Consider the following 19,812-nt stretch of genomic DNA (forward strand, 5'->3'; position numbering starts at 1 on the left):
TCTGAGATCAACAAAGCATTTTCACCCAGAGAACAGCTGCGCACTGTGGAGTGCTCCCAGCAGATGAGCAGTGTGTGAAATACTCACAGCATTCTCCCCCTTCCTGATGCTCAGTTTAAACTTCAGCAGGTCGTCTTAACCTTGTGTACATGCACTGACTGAACTGGGCTGAACTTTAAGTTGAAATGGTTACTGTAACAAACTCTTTTGTCACGCATCTATTAACAAAAAAAAATTATGTTACACTAACCCCCCCCCCCGAGTACAAAAAGAAAGATAAAAGTTTTGCTTCCTGGCATGAAGTTGTGAGCAATCAGTGTTGGACTTCCTGCCTGTTTGCACGCTGACTTTCTGAATTAAGAAAATTGGAGGGTTCAAATTCAAATTTTTTATTTGTCACATACACAGTCATACACAGTACGATATGCAGTGAAATGCTTAGACAACTGCTCGTGACCTAAAATAAAAGACTATGAATAGGATAGGAAATAAATATGAAAATTAAAATGAAGGGTAAATTTAACTAGGAAAGAATAAAGTAAAATATAAAAATTAAAGTTAAAAATAAAATAACTGTACAACAAAATACACAATATAGAAAATATAGAACAATGAAGAAATATAGAACAAATTTCATACAAATTTGATTCCAAAGGTGGTGCAAATGGAGATTTGTGATTGTCCAGAAGGGGTCGCTGGTGTATCAGTATCGCCTTGTCTGCTTTCCGAGGGAGGCCCCAATACTGCTCCAGATTTTCCAGCTCAGTGATATTTCCCATCTGCTCCTCAGTGCACGCCCTGCCTCTTCCACTGGCACTCGGTGGCCGGCCCGCATTCACCGCTAAACGAGTGAGACAAGAGAGGTGAGGTGGAAGAGAGGACTCAGAGATGACCAGATGGACAGAGCTGGTTTCTTTTGGCCAGGACATCATTCCATCCCTGAGCCCAACCTCTGTCATTGATACTAGTAAAATGCGTCCTTTTTCTCGTATATCTGCGGTGTTTAAAGAGATAAATGCAGAAAAAGATCTGCTCGCCTCTTATTTAAATGGAAGTTTACAGCAGACAGAGGCAGGATGAAGTGAAACCTTTTCTACTGTGATTTTAAACCAAAGAAACAACAGGCGCTTTGTGATCCGGGCACTGAGAGTGACACATTTCCAGCAGCAGGCTCTGTTTGCAGAGATCCCTCACAGCAGCAGGTTGTTATTTTGATATTTTCATTCCCAATGAGAAAGTCATGCATTTAGGAGGAGGAGGGTGCGGGATAAGCAGTGTGGCGTAAAGGCTGCTGAGTGCTGTCAGTCGCTTTTATCTTCCTGCTCAGACACTAGCCGCCCACCAAGTGAGTGTTTACCTCAGCTGGGTCTTTAAAGCCTCTGAAGAGTGTCAAATACACGAGGGAGAAATGAAGGCTGCTCTTTCACTATTGTGTGCAGCTCTTTTTCCCCCCCTGCATTTGCACAGAGCCGTGAACAAATGCCCCTGAAGCATGTGGAAAAGCAGAGGAGCCCATTTGAGTGACAGCCTCTGGAAAACCGGGATGATACAATGATTACATGTGTTGACACAGCTCCAGTGAAGAGATCAACATGGCAAACGGCTTTGTTGTTGCCTAAGAAACAAGCAGAGCTGAAGGCAACGCGTGCACAAGCAAGCTCAGCAGGCCCGTACGGAGGGCCAAGACTGCCTAAATAAATGGCCAAACACTTAAAAATAAAAGGAGACATTACAAAGCCGCGTGAGCATGAAACAACCCATCTTCAAATTATATTCTTGTTTGCTTTTGCCTACGATTGTGTTACTTTCACATTTACTTTCCGATGTTATCGGTTTGATGAGTTGGTGTATTTATTTATATACTAGTTTCCCTTCCCCTCTCTCTCTCTCACATACGCACACAGACACACACTCGTATTCTTTTTACAGTTCTTCCGGTACGCAGCTGAGGGCTGTCAGTCAAACTGGGTCATGGGTTCAGCTTTGCACCTGTTGGTTGATCAAAACAGGATCACAACACAAGTGGTTGCCTCATTGCGGGAAGTTGCTAAAGAAGCGAGGTTAAACAGCCCAACTGAAAATAACGCCGTCAATCAGTACAGTGGAACGGAAATGTAAGCGAATAGGGGAATTTCCACAAAAGCCATTAAATATACAAGAAAATGAAGACAGAGCCGACTCGTTTATTCTTTGTGAGTGCACAGAGTGACAGATAAATAGAGAGAGTATGGCAGTTTCTGTCCTCTGTGAGTGAGTGTGGGGATAAAAAAGAAGGAGATCAGGTATTAGGGAGCGAGCTCTGCCTCACCCTGCAGATGATAAAGTCCAAATCCTCCCTCTCTCTCTCTCTCTCTCTCTAATGTTCTGGCCAGACGCTGATCACACAGCCCCGGGGGCTCGGTGCTAATGATGCTCCTTCAATGATGCTGATGATCACCGCCGCTGGAAAAGAAGCAGGCCATCTATACTGAAAGGTTGCCATGGCAACCAACTGTGACCCCCTTTAGTGCAAATCACAGGGCTGGTGGAACAATGGTTTATGTAGCACACACTGGCAACACAGCCCTCTAAGCTTCTCAGACACGTCTCGCTTCGGGCTTTTATTTTATTTATGCTTTTCCTTTAAATAGATGCATCACATTAGGAACATGTCAGACCGTGCTGTCCAAATGCTGCTCATGTGCCCTTGAGCATGGTATTTGACCTTTTGTTGCTGCTGCTGTGGAGCTTTTCGACAAACGGTGGAACGTCGACGCTTCCCAGGTTTAAAAAAAGAAAGCCTTTTAGCGTCTTGTGACTAGCATTGAAAGCCAGCCTTTTCGATCCGTACTAATAAACATTAAAGCTGATATCAGAGGTGATTTCTGTGAAGTCCTCCCGTCTGTAACGAGACAGCTTCACTCAGTTTAGTTATCTCCCCGTGCTCCTTAAACCTCCTACAACCTGTGAGACTCCTGAGGCCAAAGCAGGACAGGCCTATTACTCTAACTGATGAGTCACAGGTCTGCTGGCTGATTTCACTGAATTGCAGCGAGGCGGTGAGGTGGGGGGGTGGAGGTGGGGGTGTAGGGGGGGGGTTTATGTGCCGGTGGTAATTGCTCTGCATGTAAGATGCAGCGAGAGAGAGCTCACCGGAGCTGACACGCTCCACTTCCTTCACCACAGTGATAGGAAGTGTCATTCAGCACTTTGAAAACATACCACGTAGATCCACAATATAAGTCTGCCACTCTCTGCTCCCACCTCCCACTCATTTCCTCTGAATCTCTCCCTCTCCGTCTCCCTGGGCTTCTCTTTCTTACCTCCGTGCCTCTCGCCTCTTTCTCTCTGTCTGCTCCTGTCAGCTCACTACGCTCGGCTGCTCTCATCTTCCACGCAAATGTCTTGTGGCATGACAGTCATGTAAGCGAGTGGCTGTGAACCACAAAGAGGATCTCTGTCTTCTCTCCCAGCCTTGCCGATAACCTTGGCTGAAGTGTGGCCCCTGCCCTTCCTTTCCAGCTCCGGCCTTTAACGCGCGAGCCACTCTCCAGTCTGTCGACATGCCTGTCGTCTGCCTGCCGCTCCTGAGCGTGAGCGTACATGCGGTTTGCGTGCCACACCTAGGTCCATACACTTCGAACGCTGATACGATTATTGTTGTTTTATTTTTCAAGTAGACCCGAGACACATAGCATTTGCAAGTGACAGTTAAAGTACAGACTCTCGGCTTTAATTTGAGGTTATTCGCACCCAAATTGCAGGAAGGGTTTTGGAATTACAACTCTTTAATATGTGGCCCCGTCTTTTTCAAGGGCTCGAACATAATTGAGCAATTTACTGAAAAGCTTTTTCCTGGAGTGGGGCTCTTTCTTTTAGAAATTCGCTCAGGAGCAGGACTCTTTGGACAGATAAAACTAAAATCAAGATGTACCAGACAAAAAAAAAAATAGTAGGAAGGAGGACCATGTGTAAAAAACATTAGAGGCGATGTGATGCATGAGCATGTGGAGTGACACCGGGTCACTGGTGTTTATAGATGATGTGACAGAAGACGGCAGCAGCTGGATCAATTCTGCAGTTTATAGATATAATCTGTGAGTCCAGATTCATCCACATTTAGTAAAAGCTTATGAGTCAATCAGCTGATCTCAGTCCAGGTGATTTACACTTCAGCTGCTGAAGGCAAAACTAAATGCAGAAAGGCCCACGATCTGAAAGGTGGAAACCCATTCTCTGCTGATGTGCTGACCAAGTTTTATAAAACACCTCATTTCTGACTGTACAACTGCATTTGGGCTTCTAAAAATAAGAGGAAAGTCTTCCAGTCTCATTTGCACTTTTACTTTGGAGTTTCTCATTTCCAGGCACGCTGGCAATATCCACCTCCTCGATCAGAGCACAAAACATAATGTCCCCTGTCAGTATTCATGTGCAGAACCTTAGGCTGTCAGTTCTTCCATATCGTGATATAGTTTCTGAATTTTACGAGCAATGTGGAGGATCGAGCCTACAGCCACTCATACTGAGAAATAAAGTGTGTCATATTGGCCCATTTTTGATCACAGATTGTAACAGATTGTACCCCAGCTATTAAGAATTTTATATTTAGAAGAAAGACAGGTTGAGTATTTTTAGTTTGAGCCTTGGCGTGCTTAAAATAATGTTTAAAAGACTATTTCCGCTAACATGTGAGTGAAACTGGCGAATGCTCGTACGACAGCTGCGATGCCAGAAATGTAACTGGCTTCGAGGGGAACGGGGAGGACCGTATCCAGTCTGAGGGGAGACGACGAGCTCCTTCTCTTCTTCCCGGCCTCTGTGGAGCGCAGCCCAAAGCGGCTAATGTTTAAACCACCCAACTGTCTTAGTGGAACCACAGCGCAGAGCCTCGCGGTGGTCTGGGATAGGGAGAGAGATAGAGCAGTGTTTGGGAGGGGGATGGGTGCATTGGAAAGGGAGATGATGTGAAGAACATCCACCCCACACACACCCTTCCATCACTCCATCCCTGCGTCTGCACCCCCTCTCGTCCGCTCTGCATGAACCCCCTAAACAAACTCACACACATGCTGAAAGATGAATGTCCAACAAATGGAGGCAAGAGGTGAGTGAGGGCCGTATGAGAGGCGTATTGTGCAGCCCCCCCCCACCCCGTATGAGAGGCCAGTAATCAAGGGGGCCCAGTCGGCGGGGCCAAAGGGGTTATGGGTGGAACGGGGTGATTGCTGCTGAGGTGGGGGCAGTCGCTGTCTCACTAGGATGTTATTTATTGGCTTACTTTGAATCTCCTGCTGCCGCCTGCATTCTCTGTCACACCCACTGATCTTGTCCCCCCCCCATGGATGGTCCTGTAGGCCGTTCTCCACCTCTCTTCCCCACATGAAGTATATTGTTCGAAAGCCTTCTGCTGAATACCAAGGAATCAAGAGTTATCTACCTTATGTGAACATAATTCCACCTCCACGGCAGCTGGGATCGAGTACCAGCCACCAGCAATGAAGATGGATGTATAAAGAGCATCACCTCTTACCGTGTAATATCCTCGGGTGAAAGTTTAGATACTTTTCAGCAACTGACAGAAACCTATCATCTGGAGAAATGCCATTAAAGATGGCATTTTGAAATAAACTGTCAAAACCACAGAGAAATGTAGAACACAATGCACCCGCCTTAAGCTCAGACCTACAGGGAGATTTCTCCCAGGAAAAAAACACTTTAAGGTTTGTCGTAACTCCAAAGACAGAGTAATATGCACTGCTGGGAAGAACTAAGTACCTCCCATGATTTAGTGGCTTATTGCTTCAGTTCATTGACGTTTGCAGGCATTTGTTTATGCACAGCTCTCTTAAGATCCCGCTACAGCATTTCAGTCCGGCTGACGTCTGGGCTTTGCCTGGGTCAGTGAAACATTTTGACGCTGTAGACTTGCTGCTGCGCTTGGGATCATTGTCCTGTTGCGTGACCCAGTTTGGGCCAAGCTTTATCTGTGAGACAGCCGGCCTCACATTTGACCCTACATTACTTTTGTATACAGAGGAGTCGACTCAATGACTGCACGGTGCTCCGGCAAAACAAGCCCAAATCCTCACCCGTCCACCGCCGTGCTGACAGCTGGTATGAGGTGTTTGTGCTGCTTTGTTGTTTGTTCCTAGCTGAGCTGCAACGTTCCTTTTAGAAAGAAGAAGCTTCCTCCTGGTAACCCTTCCAAACAAGCCACACTTGTTCAGCCTCTTTCTAATTGCACTGTCATGAACTTTAACATTTAACATGCTAACCGAGGCCTGTGGAGTCTGAGATATAGCTCTTAGGGGGTTTTTTGCATTTTCTGCAAGCATTGCACTGTCTGACCTCGGGGTCAGTTTGCTGGGACCTGCATTCCTGGAAAGATTGCGACACTGTCATAGCACAAACCGTTTATTTATTTACATATTCTTTTTCTGTGGAAGAAGAAACAGATTCAGATCTGTGAATGTGTAATCTAGCTACAAATGTGAGTCACAGGGACTTTTTGAATATAAAGGACAAAAAAAAGATTCAGTAATTTAATCTTTTCCTTTACTTTTTGTGAAACCTTATGTGTTTCACTCTACCACCGATGGCTCGGTTTGTGTTTGTATGATTTATTTGTTCCATTTTTTCCTGAAGAACTCTCGCAATTCTCCAGAATGACTGGGCAAAGTGCTCTGAACTCCAGCTGTGTTTACACACCTTGTACGACCCCTCCATTTGATCTGTACTTTGAGGAAAATACGAGACCACGTGAAAGGAAATAATCATCAAGATCTTCTTATTTCTGCGTTTAGTTTTTTTTGCACCCATGTTAAAAACCGAGTAAAATTAAGTTTCAGCTAAAACTTAAATATGAGGTGCTCTGCAGAGGTTAGGGCTCTGATCATGAACCACACTCTCCGTTAAATGCATAAAACGCCCCTATATACACCCATGTGTATATTTGACCTGTTATCTGAACAACCAAAGTGCAAAGTACCACAAGTCACAAACAAGAGATCAGACATGGCAGCTTTTGTTTTAGAAAAAATGACCCTAACTGTGCTTTAGCTTGTCGTTCTGCCTCTCTGTTGGAGGCAGTGAATGTATATTAGAGGGATCCCAGAAGCTACAAAAATAATCTTCTCCCACACAGACGTGCCCAAGTTGCTGGCACAGGAAACTGCAATGTGGCAGAAACGATCCCACGCAATTTGTTTGCCTCCCGTGGCTCTTCATCGCGGGAGGTGACTGTTAGCGCTTCACAGCACAGAAGGTTCAAACCTCCTGGTCAGCTTTCTCCTTACTGTGTGGATCTGCGTGTTCTGCTTTCAGCCTGTGTGGGTTTCCTCCAGCTGCTCTGGCTTCCTCCCATCATCCAAAGACATGCTCTCCAGGTCAACCGGTGATTCTAAATTGACTTTAGGTGTGCATAAAGAGTCTGTGCTTGTCTGTCTCTCTGTGTTGGATGGGGGTAGTATTAGGGATGGGCAGGTGGTCACTGCGTTACCTTTGCTGATGTTTTCCGCTACAATCCTGCCGCACATCTTCTACGTCTGCACAAAATCTTGCACTATCAGACGTATGAGGGAAAACATGTAGACCGACTGATGGTGCACGATCAAAAACAGGAAATCACAATGAGTGTCTGTGCAAAAATGTGGTAATCAATCTGCACTCAACAGAGCAACAGACCAACTGATCAATACACCCCCTGAAAAAAGCCACGCCACAAGCTGAACACCACAGCACACAGCATCAGTGTGCTGGTGTGGATGTGACCAATAACTTACTGTAGGACTTTGGGGTGTCCTAAAACAAAGCATCATATTTATGGCATATTCCTGCAAATATTCCAGATATTTGATAAAAAATGACCAGTTTTATTTATTAGGGTTGCTATTTCAGCCCGGTAAAGCCCTGAGCGTCACTCCTGGTTTCTTCATAGACTGCTCTTTCATATAACCTATACTACCTGTATTTGTTTCTACATTAATTAAACTGAACAAATAAAATTAGCCATTCCTTTCAAGTTCCTGTGCTCGGTACATGACAGATCTTTTCTTTCAGTGGAATTTTTTCGTGGAATGTTTGGAATGCCCCCAGCATGATAGGAAACATGTGTGTTAGATGAAGCAGTTGGTTGATTTGGTTGTTGGGAGATAATGAGATAATGGGATTCACAGTCACGTGGAGCGTACAGTACAGTGGATTACGGACGCATGATCCAAAAACACACATTCCAGCCGCAAACACTTGTGAAACTTAACACAGCGAGTTTGAGCAATGCAGAGGAACAGGAGCCATTAATCCGAGGATTGTTATTCTGGTCTGGCAGGATCCACAATCCCCCCTTCCACCGCCCCCACCCTCACCCTCCTGGACAGTTACCATACTGAGGATTCGGGCATTCAGACAAACTATATCTTATAACATTCCTGTTTCAAAATAGCTGTAAGCCTTGCACATGCAGCCAAAGTGCTTCAGGCTAGGTGGGGTTTGGCTTTAAGCTGCAACAGATTAACAACCAGCAGCATTTTTTTTAAGCCACACAGATGCAGGGACTCTAGTGATGGCAATTCCAGTCAGCTTTGGTCCAGACTGAAATATCTCAGTGAGTCTCAGATAGAATACCACACTTTCTTTCTTCCCTGTTTCTGTTTATATCATTTCTCTTCCGCTGAGAATAAATTCCCTGGTGATCCCTGGATTTTTTTTTTCCTGTGACACCATTAGCAGATCCAGCTCAAGATCAATGAAATATCTCAAAGTACCAGATGGATGTGTTCTAAATCCATTCATGGTTATCAGATGGTGCATCCTGGTGATTTCGGTGCTAATAATCACTGATGAGAATTCATTTAAAGCAATAATGGCCATCACATCCTCACTTCTCCAGCTGCACGCACTCTGCTTGAATCACTGCACATCACCTCACTGCAGAGGTCCTTTTTGAGTTTAAACGTGCTGCTGTGTTCCAGTATTATAGCTGATCCATAATGCACTCGATCATCGCCCATTGCTGTTGTTGTGAGGCAGAGGCTGCACTGCTTCAGCAGGAACCGCTGCGGCGCCCGCAACTTCCAGCCTGCGAGCACGTCGATAACGAGCGGCGTGCCTCGCTGACAGAATCGTTTACTGCCCGGAGGGGTTGGAGACGAAAGTGGAGTGTGCATGCCTGCCTCTAACCTACTTAAAGCCTCTCGCTGCACAAATGGAAGTGTTGATATGCAACATGAGATCTCCTGGTGAATTCCTCCCTGCAAGTAGACTGACCAGAATAAATGTGTGAGATTAATGCCAGAGGAAGCACTGATGCGGTTGCTGTGCATGGCTGTGTGTGTGTGTGTTTGCCTTTTTCTTTGCTTGTGTCAGCATGTAAGTGTACAAGGATAATATTTAGCAAGTGTATCATATTTCAGGGGGATTCAGTGCACAGTGCTGGCCAAAAGCTGTGCGCAGTTCCTCTCCACATATACGGATGGCTGTTATGTAAAACAAAAAAGTGTGCAGGTATGAGAAAGAAATAGAAACAGGGAGAGGGAGTGCTGTCTGTCCTGGGCGTGTACTCTTGCTGTCAGCTGAGGAGCTATAGCATAGTTTCAGCTCCTTAATTCTATTTGCCTCTCAGGGGAACCTCCCCCCAAACCTCTGACACACATTTTTAAAGAGCTTTGTTGGGCAATTGGAGGAGGGAGAATGGAGGTGGTGTTGGTGGTGGTGGTGGGTGGGGGAGGGGGGCAGTGTACTTCCAGCTCTTACTGAGCTGAGTCTGGAGAAGACACATAAATCACACACGCGCAGACACGCGTACGTGCACGAGTCCCGCTGCTTCATGAGGCGATGGAGTCCAATATCTTGGTCAGGGGCCTCGCTCCTTGCCTGAAATGTTGGAAAGGGGCGGAAAAAAAAAAGGAAAAAGAAGAAGAAGAAAAGGGAACGGAGAGAAGAGCAAGACATCTTGTCATCTTCTGGGTGCTGTTACTGGGTGTTGTGGTTTCCAGGACTGGGTTACAGTTTTTCCTGTGTGTATAATTACAAGGACACGGTGATTACTATGCTTATGTATTTATCTCAATCATGCAGAGAGGGGGGTATATTTTGGTCGCTCCTTTTCTTCTTCTTTTTTTTAAACCTTAACTTTAACTTTGTTTTCTCATGACTTTTATTCAGTTAGCTGTTTCCCAACATCCACCCTGCTTTGATTCCCTGCCTATAGATTTTAGTCAGGAATCTCATATGTTTATTTAGTACAGTCCAAGCTTTGTTTTTTTTAATTTATCAAAGCTTTAATTTACACAGCTGAAGACAGCAGCTCTGTGGAGGACCCGTGACCTATACCAGCAGCAAAGCAAAACCAACACTAATCGGGTAATTGGCAGCCTTTTATGCCCTGCTGCTGATGAGCCACACTTTGCTCATAACCTGCCAGAGTTGTTCCCACACTCTACAAAAGGACAATAGAGCCATGTAAGCATGGTATAATTCTTCATAATTAAAACTATTACCCAAAAGTATCTATAAACTCTGTATTTACTTTAAAAACATGTAATGCTACAAATCTCAAAGGATATCTAAAAACCCCAATCATCTTTGCCACCCAGCCCCCCAGGGACACATTTGCCTGAACACCCTGGAGAAGACAAGGGAGAAAACAGGTGAGCGGTTGTGACACCACAAACCCACTTGCAATAAATCAGCACCCATTTTTGCAATCATTGCACAAATAAATTGCCCTCATTTTTCCAAACTACGTGCTAATCAGTTATAGTTGTGGCTAATACTGTGTCGTTGTATTACAGCATCTGCTCACCATGCACTAAGCAGAGACAGAATCACACAAATTGTTAAAACTTTACCGCAAATAAGCAATAAATATTTAAGAGTTTCTAAATGTGCAAAGATCTCGTCATACCCGAGACAAAAATACAAATTGCTCTAAATGAGTGATGAAGCGTCTTCATTACATCTATCTGAGAATAAGAGGGTCATGTTTTGGTCCTATAGAATTATATGCATGCAGCACTAAACCCATAACCTAAATCAGGTGTAGAACTGACTGTATTAGCTCTGACTTTAACCTAGCAGATGCTTTTAGAGTGTTTACCCTTTAGCGAGATAGTTGAGCTTCTTCTCCAGCAGACACAGAAGCTATTTACATACACACCGCCTATTTCTCTCCCACAGCCATTTCTGCGCTGCGCAGCGCCCCTCTTGTCTCGACACTCTGTCATAACTGTCAGCCTTGCATTACTAAGTGCACCTACACAACCACCGTGCGGGCGTCTCAGCATCACTTTGCTGAGAAATACTGATTATTACGAGCAGGGTATCCCAAAGTTTCAATGATTTAAGTGCCGGGGAGTTAGCACAGGCCTGCGGGCCAGACAGGAAAAATGCACACACAGACACCTGTCATTAGTGTTTGTAATGTGTCCGTTCAGGACATTATGTTAGTAAGGGTGATAATTGTGCTGATTTACTAATATATGTCTCGACGCCAGCTTTGTTTGGCAGTGTTAGGGAGGCTTATTATGCGGTGATGGCTTTAACAGGTGAGAAATGCTCCTGTAGTCTCGTTGTGAGCTGCCAAATCATAGCATGACATGAACTGCAGCTATGATAAATTATTCTTTCTGTGTCATGCTTGAAGGCTTCATTTTTTTTTAAAAAAGAGACGCTACTGCTCCTTAAACTATTTAACGGGTGAACTAAGTTTATATCTTAAAAATCCTGCTACTGTGGATGACTGCTGTGTAATCTGGTGTTGTTTGCATGCACTGCATTATAACGCTAAATTGAACTTTGTTCCCTTTAGAGAGGCACAGCTACATTTTTCATTGAAAGGACTAGAAGTGAGGACCTGTGTCCAAACGTCCAAATCTTAAAAAGCTTAAAAAGGACAAACAGTGATGGAGTAAATAATATGCCTCTTGAAGTACACAACAGTAGTTAAATACCTCAAGGCCACACAAGCATGCAGGTCCATTATTTTTTTTAAAAAGGGTATTTGAGGGTGATATCTAATTCCACTGTGATACTGAGAACAAGCTTGAGGTAAGCTGTTTTTCAAAACGTCTAGAAGGCAATAGGGGCCAACTTGGCCTCTCCTCGTTGTTTAAACTGCTAGTATCTGCTCGAATATTCATATTTAAATCTTAACCGGGCCTCATGATGTTTTATCGGTTTGGCACGCTGTGGAAAAAGCTGCTCGTTCTCAGTTAACACGGCACACCCACAGTCCTACTTTTCATAATAGGGCGCTCATCGCTGGAGGAGTTCCTTTTACTTTCACTTTTCTTTAGTGGAGCAAAAAATGTAACCAGACTCTAACGTCTGTGACGAGGGGGGGTCTTAGAGACATTCAGTCACTCGCCCATATAGTTTGAATTATCCTCCTCTTCGCTTTCCCTTTGCCCACAGGTTTGATCTTCCTTGCATGCTCGCTGCGTAGCCCGGGGGAATCCTTTATGCATCCTTGAGCTCCATGTTATAATAGATGTGGCTGCTCAGAGTTAGTGGTTTGGCCTAATATTGAACTTTTCTTGCGCTTCCCCCACGTGTGGGAAAGAAACCTTGGCCATCACACTGGTGTAATGGATTGGTTTAATATCAGAGAAAACTAATTTCTTCTTTCTTTTTTTAATACAGACACTACATTTCACTCCTGGAAGATGTCGCCTCGAGAGACTCGCACCTATTCAGATGAGAAAAAGAAACCATATGTGGTAAATATTTATTTGATGTTGTTGATCCAATCACAGCTGCGGAAAAGTGCTTTTCACGCTGTATTTTTCAAAAATTGATCGAATTGAGTCAATCCCTTTTTAGTCATTTTTGGCAAAAGTGACTTTTATATTTCCTTTATTTATCTGGGTAAAAAGTGTCACTGACATTAAAAATTAATTTTTCTTTTTTTTTTTTTTTTTTTTTTTTATACTTTTATTTAACTTTTTTTCCCCAACAAATACAGAACTGGTCCAATAATAATAACACTGCACAGAGCGATACGGCCAAGATGGCAGCAGAAATTGCAACAATAGTAACATCAGTGTTCTATAAAGATATTTTTTAATGGGCCAGAAAAGACTGATTTGATTCTAAAGTAGGTACAATGACACAGAGTCATAAAGATGCTGCAAAACAAGTCTTTTTTAAAATTTTATATCTAATCACTTCATAAATTCTGTTGACTATAGCCTAGTTCTTATTATAAGGAAAATATTGCACACATAAAAACACATAGAAACATCAGAAATCCCTCTTTGGCAGTTGATAGCTTTTTGGCACAACACTGGCCCACTTGTCAACCAATCAGCATTCAACCAACGCACGGCGTCATCCACATCGAGCAATGTGCAGTTGGGACTTTGGAGAACTGCATGGCAGTTGGCTGAAAACCGCTTTCTGTAAGCTGTCCGGAGGCAAATACCTCTGCAGACACACACAATCACAGTACCATAAGTGAAGCATCAGCCACAAGCCAACAGACCAGCCCTCTGAAACCGCTGAGAAGAAACACTGGAGGGGAAAAGTGAAGCGACTATTTTGGGGGAGGTGAAGTGAGGAGGAGAAAGAGCATATTTGGTCTTAGCTGCAGTAGCTGATTCTAGACGGGTATAAATCACTGGTGTTTATATGTTAAGCTTTGATCTGTTTATTCAATCTTTTTTTCATAACTTATTCAGATTTATTCTCGGCGAATGGGGGATTTATTCTGATTGGGCTGGTTTCTTCCTGCCTCTAGTATTCTCATAGCAGTCCACCCTTCACATTTATTACTAATATCACTCTGCAGTTGCCGAAACAGGATGTTAGTTATTCCATTATTCGGTTTACTGGATTAAATATCACATGAAATAACTTCACAGGGTGAAGTAAACACAATCCAAATGATTTCATCAATTGCCGTTCAGTGTTTGCACACCAGCGGACTCATTTGTAACTGCGTAACCAAAACATTCATCTGCTCACTTCCAGCCCGGTTTATCACACTTACACAATTGTTAATTGTTGTTTGCTCACAGTGCTGGAGCCTCAGCTGAATCGTTAGCTTCTTTCAGTGCTGTGCTGAACAGATACTTCAGCTCGTTTCAGCATTTAAACTTAAACTGATACTTTTCAGAGCTTTGCCATATGTGGCACAGGCATCCAGTGGTGTCCAGAGGAGTAATCCCGCCGGTGAATTTACTCTTTTGAATGTTTTTTCTCTTTCTTTCAACAACTGTTGGATGGATTAATACCAATCTATTGACAGCAAACTTCAAGTTTTACAAACAAAAACACTAGATACTAGATTTTCTAAAAGGCTCAGAACTGGGGAATGGAAGCAATGGCTCAGTTCATAAGGTCTGACCAAATCTATAATGTAGATAGGAGCCCATGTAAGACTTTAAAAGTAATATGTTTTTAAGAGTATTTTAGCTTTTAGTAGAACAGTGGAGAGCAGCGTGAAGGATGAAGAGGAAGGAGACATGCAGCAGGGAGCCACAGGTCAGACTTGAACCCAGGCTGCTGTTATAAGGCATAGGAGCAGATGCTCAACCACTGAGCTAAACTAAGGTAGACCCTACAATAATACATACAGAGAAAAAACCCAACAATCATATGATCACTATGAGCAAGCACTTGGGCGACAGTAGGAAGGAAAAACTCCCTTTTAACAGGAAGAAACCTCCAACAGAACCAGGCTCAGGGAGGGGCGGCCATCGCAACCAGTTGGGGTGAGAGAAGGAAGACAGGGTAAAAGACATGCTGTGAAAGAGAGCCAGAGATTAAAAACAATATGATTCAGTGCAGAGAGGTCTATTAACACATAGTAAGTGAGAAAGGTGACTAAAGAAGAAACACTCATCATGGGAATCATGGCAATCCCCCAGCAGCCTACACCTATTGCAGCATAACTAAGGGAGGATTCAGGGTCACCTGATCCAGCCTTAATTATATGCTTTAGCAAAAAGGAAAGTTTTAAGCCTAATCTGTCTCCCAAATCCAAAATGGAAGCTGGTTCCATAGAAGAGGGGCCTCAAAACTGAAGGCTCTGCCTCCCATTCTACTTTTAAATACTCTAGGAACAACAAGTAAGCCTGCAGTTTGAAAGCGAATTGCTCTAATGGGGTGATATGGTACTACAAGGTCATTAAGATAAGATGGGGCCTGATTATTTAAGACCTTGTATGTGAGGAGCAGAATTTTGAATCAAATTCTGGATTTAACAGGAAGCCAATGAAGGGAAACCAATATCGGAGAAATCTGCTCTCTCTTTCTAGTCCCTGTCTGTACTCTTGCTGCAGCATTTTGGATTAACTGAAGGCTTTTCAGGGAGTTTTTAGGACATCCCGATAATATTGAATTACAGTAGTCCAGCCTAGAAGTATCCAAAAATGGATGCATTTCCTTCTGATGATGCTGCCTAGGGGAAACATGTATAATGTAAGCAGAACTGGTCCTAGCAGGGAACCCTGTGGAACTCCATAATTAACCTTAGTGCGTGAAGACGAATCTCCATTCATATGGGGATTCATATCGGTTGTCATAACTCCCAAGGAGGCAAGAAAAACTTCAAATCAACCATTTTCCACACCTCAGTTTGTTCGCAGCCTTTAAACCTTCGGCATGGACTAAGAAGAATTTTAAAACATTTCGCTCCTTTACAGAGGCATTGTATAAATGATACCAAAATGTCAGAGAAAAGACACCGCCCGAGACAAAATGATCACCCCAGCACTCCTCAGTGTGATGATTTTGAAGCCCTCAAAAAGCATTTAAGCATTTTATCAAGGAAAAACAACATCTGGAGAACATGGTTGAACAAAAGCAAGCGGAGGAAACTCAAGTGACAGAGAAGCCCAGAGAAATGCAGTGCAAACTCCAAAACATTGAAGAACTACATCAAGAGACGCAGTGCAAGCTCCTCAACATGGAGAAGAAAAACAAAGGGCTGCAAGTTATGTTTAATGAAGCGCTCCCAAGAAATACACAACTGCAAAAAGAAAAGGAACAACAGGAGGCAACAAACACAGAACTGTAGTGAAAGCTTAAGGAAAAACACCAAGAGATGCAGTGCAAGCTCATCACATGGAGAAGAAAAATGAAGGCCTGCGAGGGATTTTTGATGACGTGCTCCAAAGAAATGCATCACTGCTGAAAGACAACTAACAACTGGAAACATGTTCTCCAAGACTTTGAGAAGAAAAATACAGAATTATGAGTATTTTACAACAAAGCAAAAGACAAAAACACTGAAATTGAGGATGAACAACAAGAATATATCAACAAAAATGCAGAGCAAATTCCAAGCAATGGTGAGCAAAAGACTTTGCAAAGACTATATAACCAAGTACAGTACACAAACATTGGAATGGAAGAGGAGACAAAAGAAAAAACACAAAGACCTCCAGTGTACGCTTCACAAACTGCAGACATCAAGAGTTACTGGCCATCTATGACGAAGTAGAACAAAAAAACAACGAAATGCACAAGGAAAAGAAAGTTCAAGAAGAAAAATACAAAAAACCCCAAGAAAAGCCAGAAGAAAAGCAAGAAAAATTAGAAGAACTGGAGAAAAGGTATAACTTTGAGCTGCAGCATGAAGAGCTTTTAAGTTATATGACAAACCTCATAGTGCAGAACAAAGACCTGCAAGAACTGTGCCTGAAAAAGAAGAAAAAGCACTTCAGGTTTTTCCGGAAGAAGGACTCTGCTGCTTCTTCACTTCAGCCTGGACATCAGTATCCCCATCTTGTTCCAAATGATACAATAAATGGCACAAATAAAATCCAGTGTGCTTCAGTGAATGTTAATTTTGTTTAGAAACATTACTGATGGCACTGATGGCACTTACTGAGCTTTATTTAACACTGTATTAAGATGAATCGACAGGTTTGAGTTGGATAACAGGAAACAGCTTCAGAATAATTCACCTTAGTTGGACAATTGGACGTAAAGTTTCACTTTAACCATTTGCCTTCATTTTATGAAGAAATTTATGCATTAGTGTTGACAAAAACAGGAAGGGGGTCCGTTGGAGCTACATATGAAGGCCTGCGATGTGTGTGGGGCTTTCACAATATGAGGAATAATTCCATAGATTGTGGAATTAATTCAGAATTAGTCTGCAGAGCACAGATCTTTGAAACACGTACCATCGCATGCATAAGAAAACTACGGATAAGAAAATCACAAGCACACAAAATGGAAGAATTATTCAAAGTAGGCGTACGTTAACTTAAAATCTGACGCACACATCCAACACAATCTACATGTGTTCTCCAGGATAGTAACTATTTAGTCTTCAAGAGGAAACACAATGAAATAAAACAAACTTGGTTGTATTACAAGATTGAAGAATACGTTGTTAGAATGTTTTGGTTTGAGTGAACGTTTAAACACATTTTCTTGGTTGCAGCTGGTGGTTAAATGAGAATGAGTAGAAACGCAGACGGAGACGGATGATGAAAAATGACCCAAAGTGGATGTTTTTCACTGTAACTGAGCAAAAACCATGAAAAACATGACTCGTCTCTAAAAGCTTCTACCTGCCATCTGGGTGTCTCCTGAAAAGCAGTAAAAAAAACCCAACCAAACAAAAACATCCTGCGTGTGAACAGAGATCCATTCAGACTGTTTTAAGCACATTCTTCATCTCGATGTCTAAAAAAACTCTCCTAGTAGTACTTTAAGACCTAACGGTAGCTTTTGATACTGTCAATCATTCTATTCTTTTATCTTGTCTTGAACAGTGTGTGGGCATTAGAGGTGTAGCTCTTGACTGGTTTAAATCCTCTCTGACTGACAGAAGTTTCTCTGTTAAAAGTGGTGGGTTTTCTTCTTCTGTGGCTTCTCTCTCCTGTGGTGTACCTCAAGGTTCTATTTTGGGCCCTTTTAGTTTTTTTTTTTTTAATATATTGCCAACGCGGTCAATTTTTAAAAAATATAACCTGTCTTTTCATTGTTTTGCGGATGACACCCAGATCTGTTTTCTATCAGGTAGCCGGCATATTGTAGCAAGGATGGGAGTGATGTGGAGTTCTGAAAGAGCTGAAGGTGAGAGATTGACTCTTGATTGAGACCAAATTATTGAGGAAATAGTCCAAATGTGACAAGATGAAGGCATGAATGGCTTTTTTAAACATCTGCTTGAAGAAAATTTAAACTTTTGCAATATTTCTTAATTGGGGAAAGTATGATTATCCAACCTTTGCAATTTGGAACTGCAGAAAATAACCCGCTGCTCTCCCTTAATCTGAATATGATATGTTTGGTAACTCTCTTGACTTTCCATCCATCCACTCAATTTTTTAACCACTTATCCAATTCAGGCTGATTGTGTGCTAGAGCCTATAGCAGTTTTTGTGGGGTGAAAGGAGGGCCACACCCTGGACAGGTTGCCAGTCTATTGAAGGCTGAACAAAAACGCACACATACACAAATGCACAGAGACACAGATGCACACACAATTCTGCGGCCTCCCCTCCAAGGCGCACAGAGCCATAAATCCTGTCACAGTTTCCAGACAAGTCTGGCCTTTGCCTGTCTTCTCTGTCACTCTGACTCATCCAGTGTACACAAAACTGGGGAGCCCGGACTTTCGGCAGCTCTGTCTTCTCCTAACGTCAGTGGGGAACGGTGTGCAAGAGAATGTAAATATTTGATTAAATATGTATAAGCTGGGGCGATGACAGTCCTTTGGGTAGATCCTGTGCATCTGTGAATGCATTCAAGCAAGCAGCTTGATCAGAGCGATATGAGGAGAAAGGAGAGAGAACGGATTGACATTTCTCCTGCTAGAGCAAATACTGATGGGGTGATATGCACGAGATAGCATATTTACATTTTACAGCCTTTGAGACTGAGTGTAAAACGTCAGTCAACATTTAGTCACTGAGCCCGCTGATTCTCAATGAAGAAAATGTTTGCGCTCGGGAAACTATCTAATTTGCCCGTTGCACGACGAGTCTTGTGCGTGATATTCTTGGGATGACTTGAACATGTGCAAGGTGTTAACCGCTTCTTGGATCATCCAGCGGCGGCTGACACTACCTCAAAAGAGCGTCATTAATTAACATGCCATTATCAGAGCTGAATGCTGGCTGGGGGAGATTAATGCTGAAAGGAGCTGCTAGTGGATTAAAGGTCACATCCTGTATGTTAATCAGCCAGCACCCCTGACCCCTGGAAGGAAACACAGTAGAATGGGCACATTATTGCCACCTGGCTAGGCACCAATCATTACCGGGATCAAAATGGGGGCCGTTGCTCTGGGCAGACACAGACAGTGAATGGGTGGGATGCAGAGGTGCAAAAGAAAGGCTTTGTCATTATTAGGCCCTTTGCCTAATAATGACAGGAGAGATACAAATCTGCAGGTGTGAGATTATGGTTGAAATGTTGCACTTGCAGTGGTTGAGTCAATCCTTTATGTAGAGCAAAGGTCACAGAGTGCAATGCTGCTCCCAGGCAGCAAGTAGAACTGGTGTTGTGAAGTTACACAGCTGCACTGAGGCATGAGTTCAAGTTTAGGATATCACTATCACAGAGTTTTGGTTTTCTTTTCTCCAAACAAAAGAATCAGTGTGCATCTTACACAAAATCTTTGGTGTATATGGCATCGTTTTTTTCCACTCCTTTACAGTCTCTATGGACACAAACACACAAAGACCCTGTTCAAGTCTGCTACTAACACATTGCATCCTCAGTGTGAAAAAGCCTTGAGGACTTTCCAAGGTGGATGGATTAATTTCTGGGTGTTCAAGAGAGAACGCCAGCAGGCTGGATTGGCCCTTCTATATCATATTTCTGCAGCCCACACACACACGCACACCTCCCACTCTCCCACATCTG

Source organism: Oreochromis aureus, linkage group 12, assembly GCF_013358895.1.
Source record: "Oreochromis aureus strain Israel breed Guangdong linkage group 12, ZZ_aureus, whole genome shotgun sequence".
Taxonomy (NCBI): domain Eukaryota; kingdom Metazoa; phylum Chordata; class Actinopteri; order Cichliformes; family Cichlidae; genus Oreochromis; species Oreochromis aureus.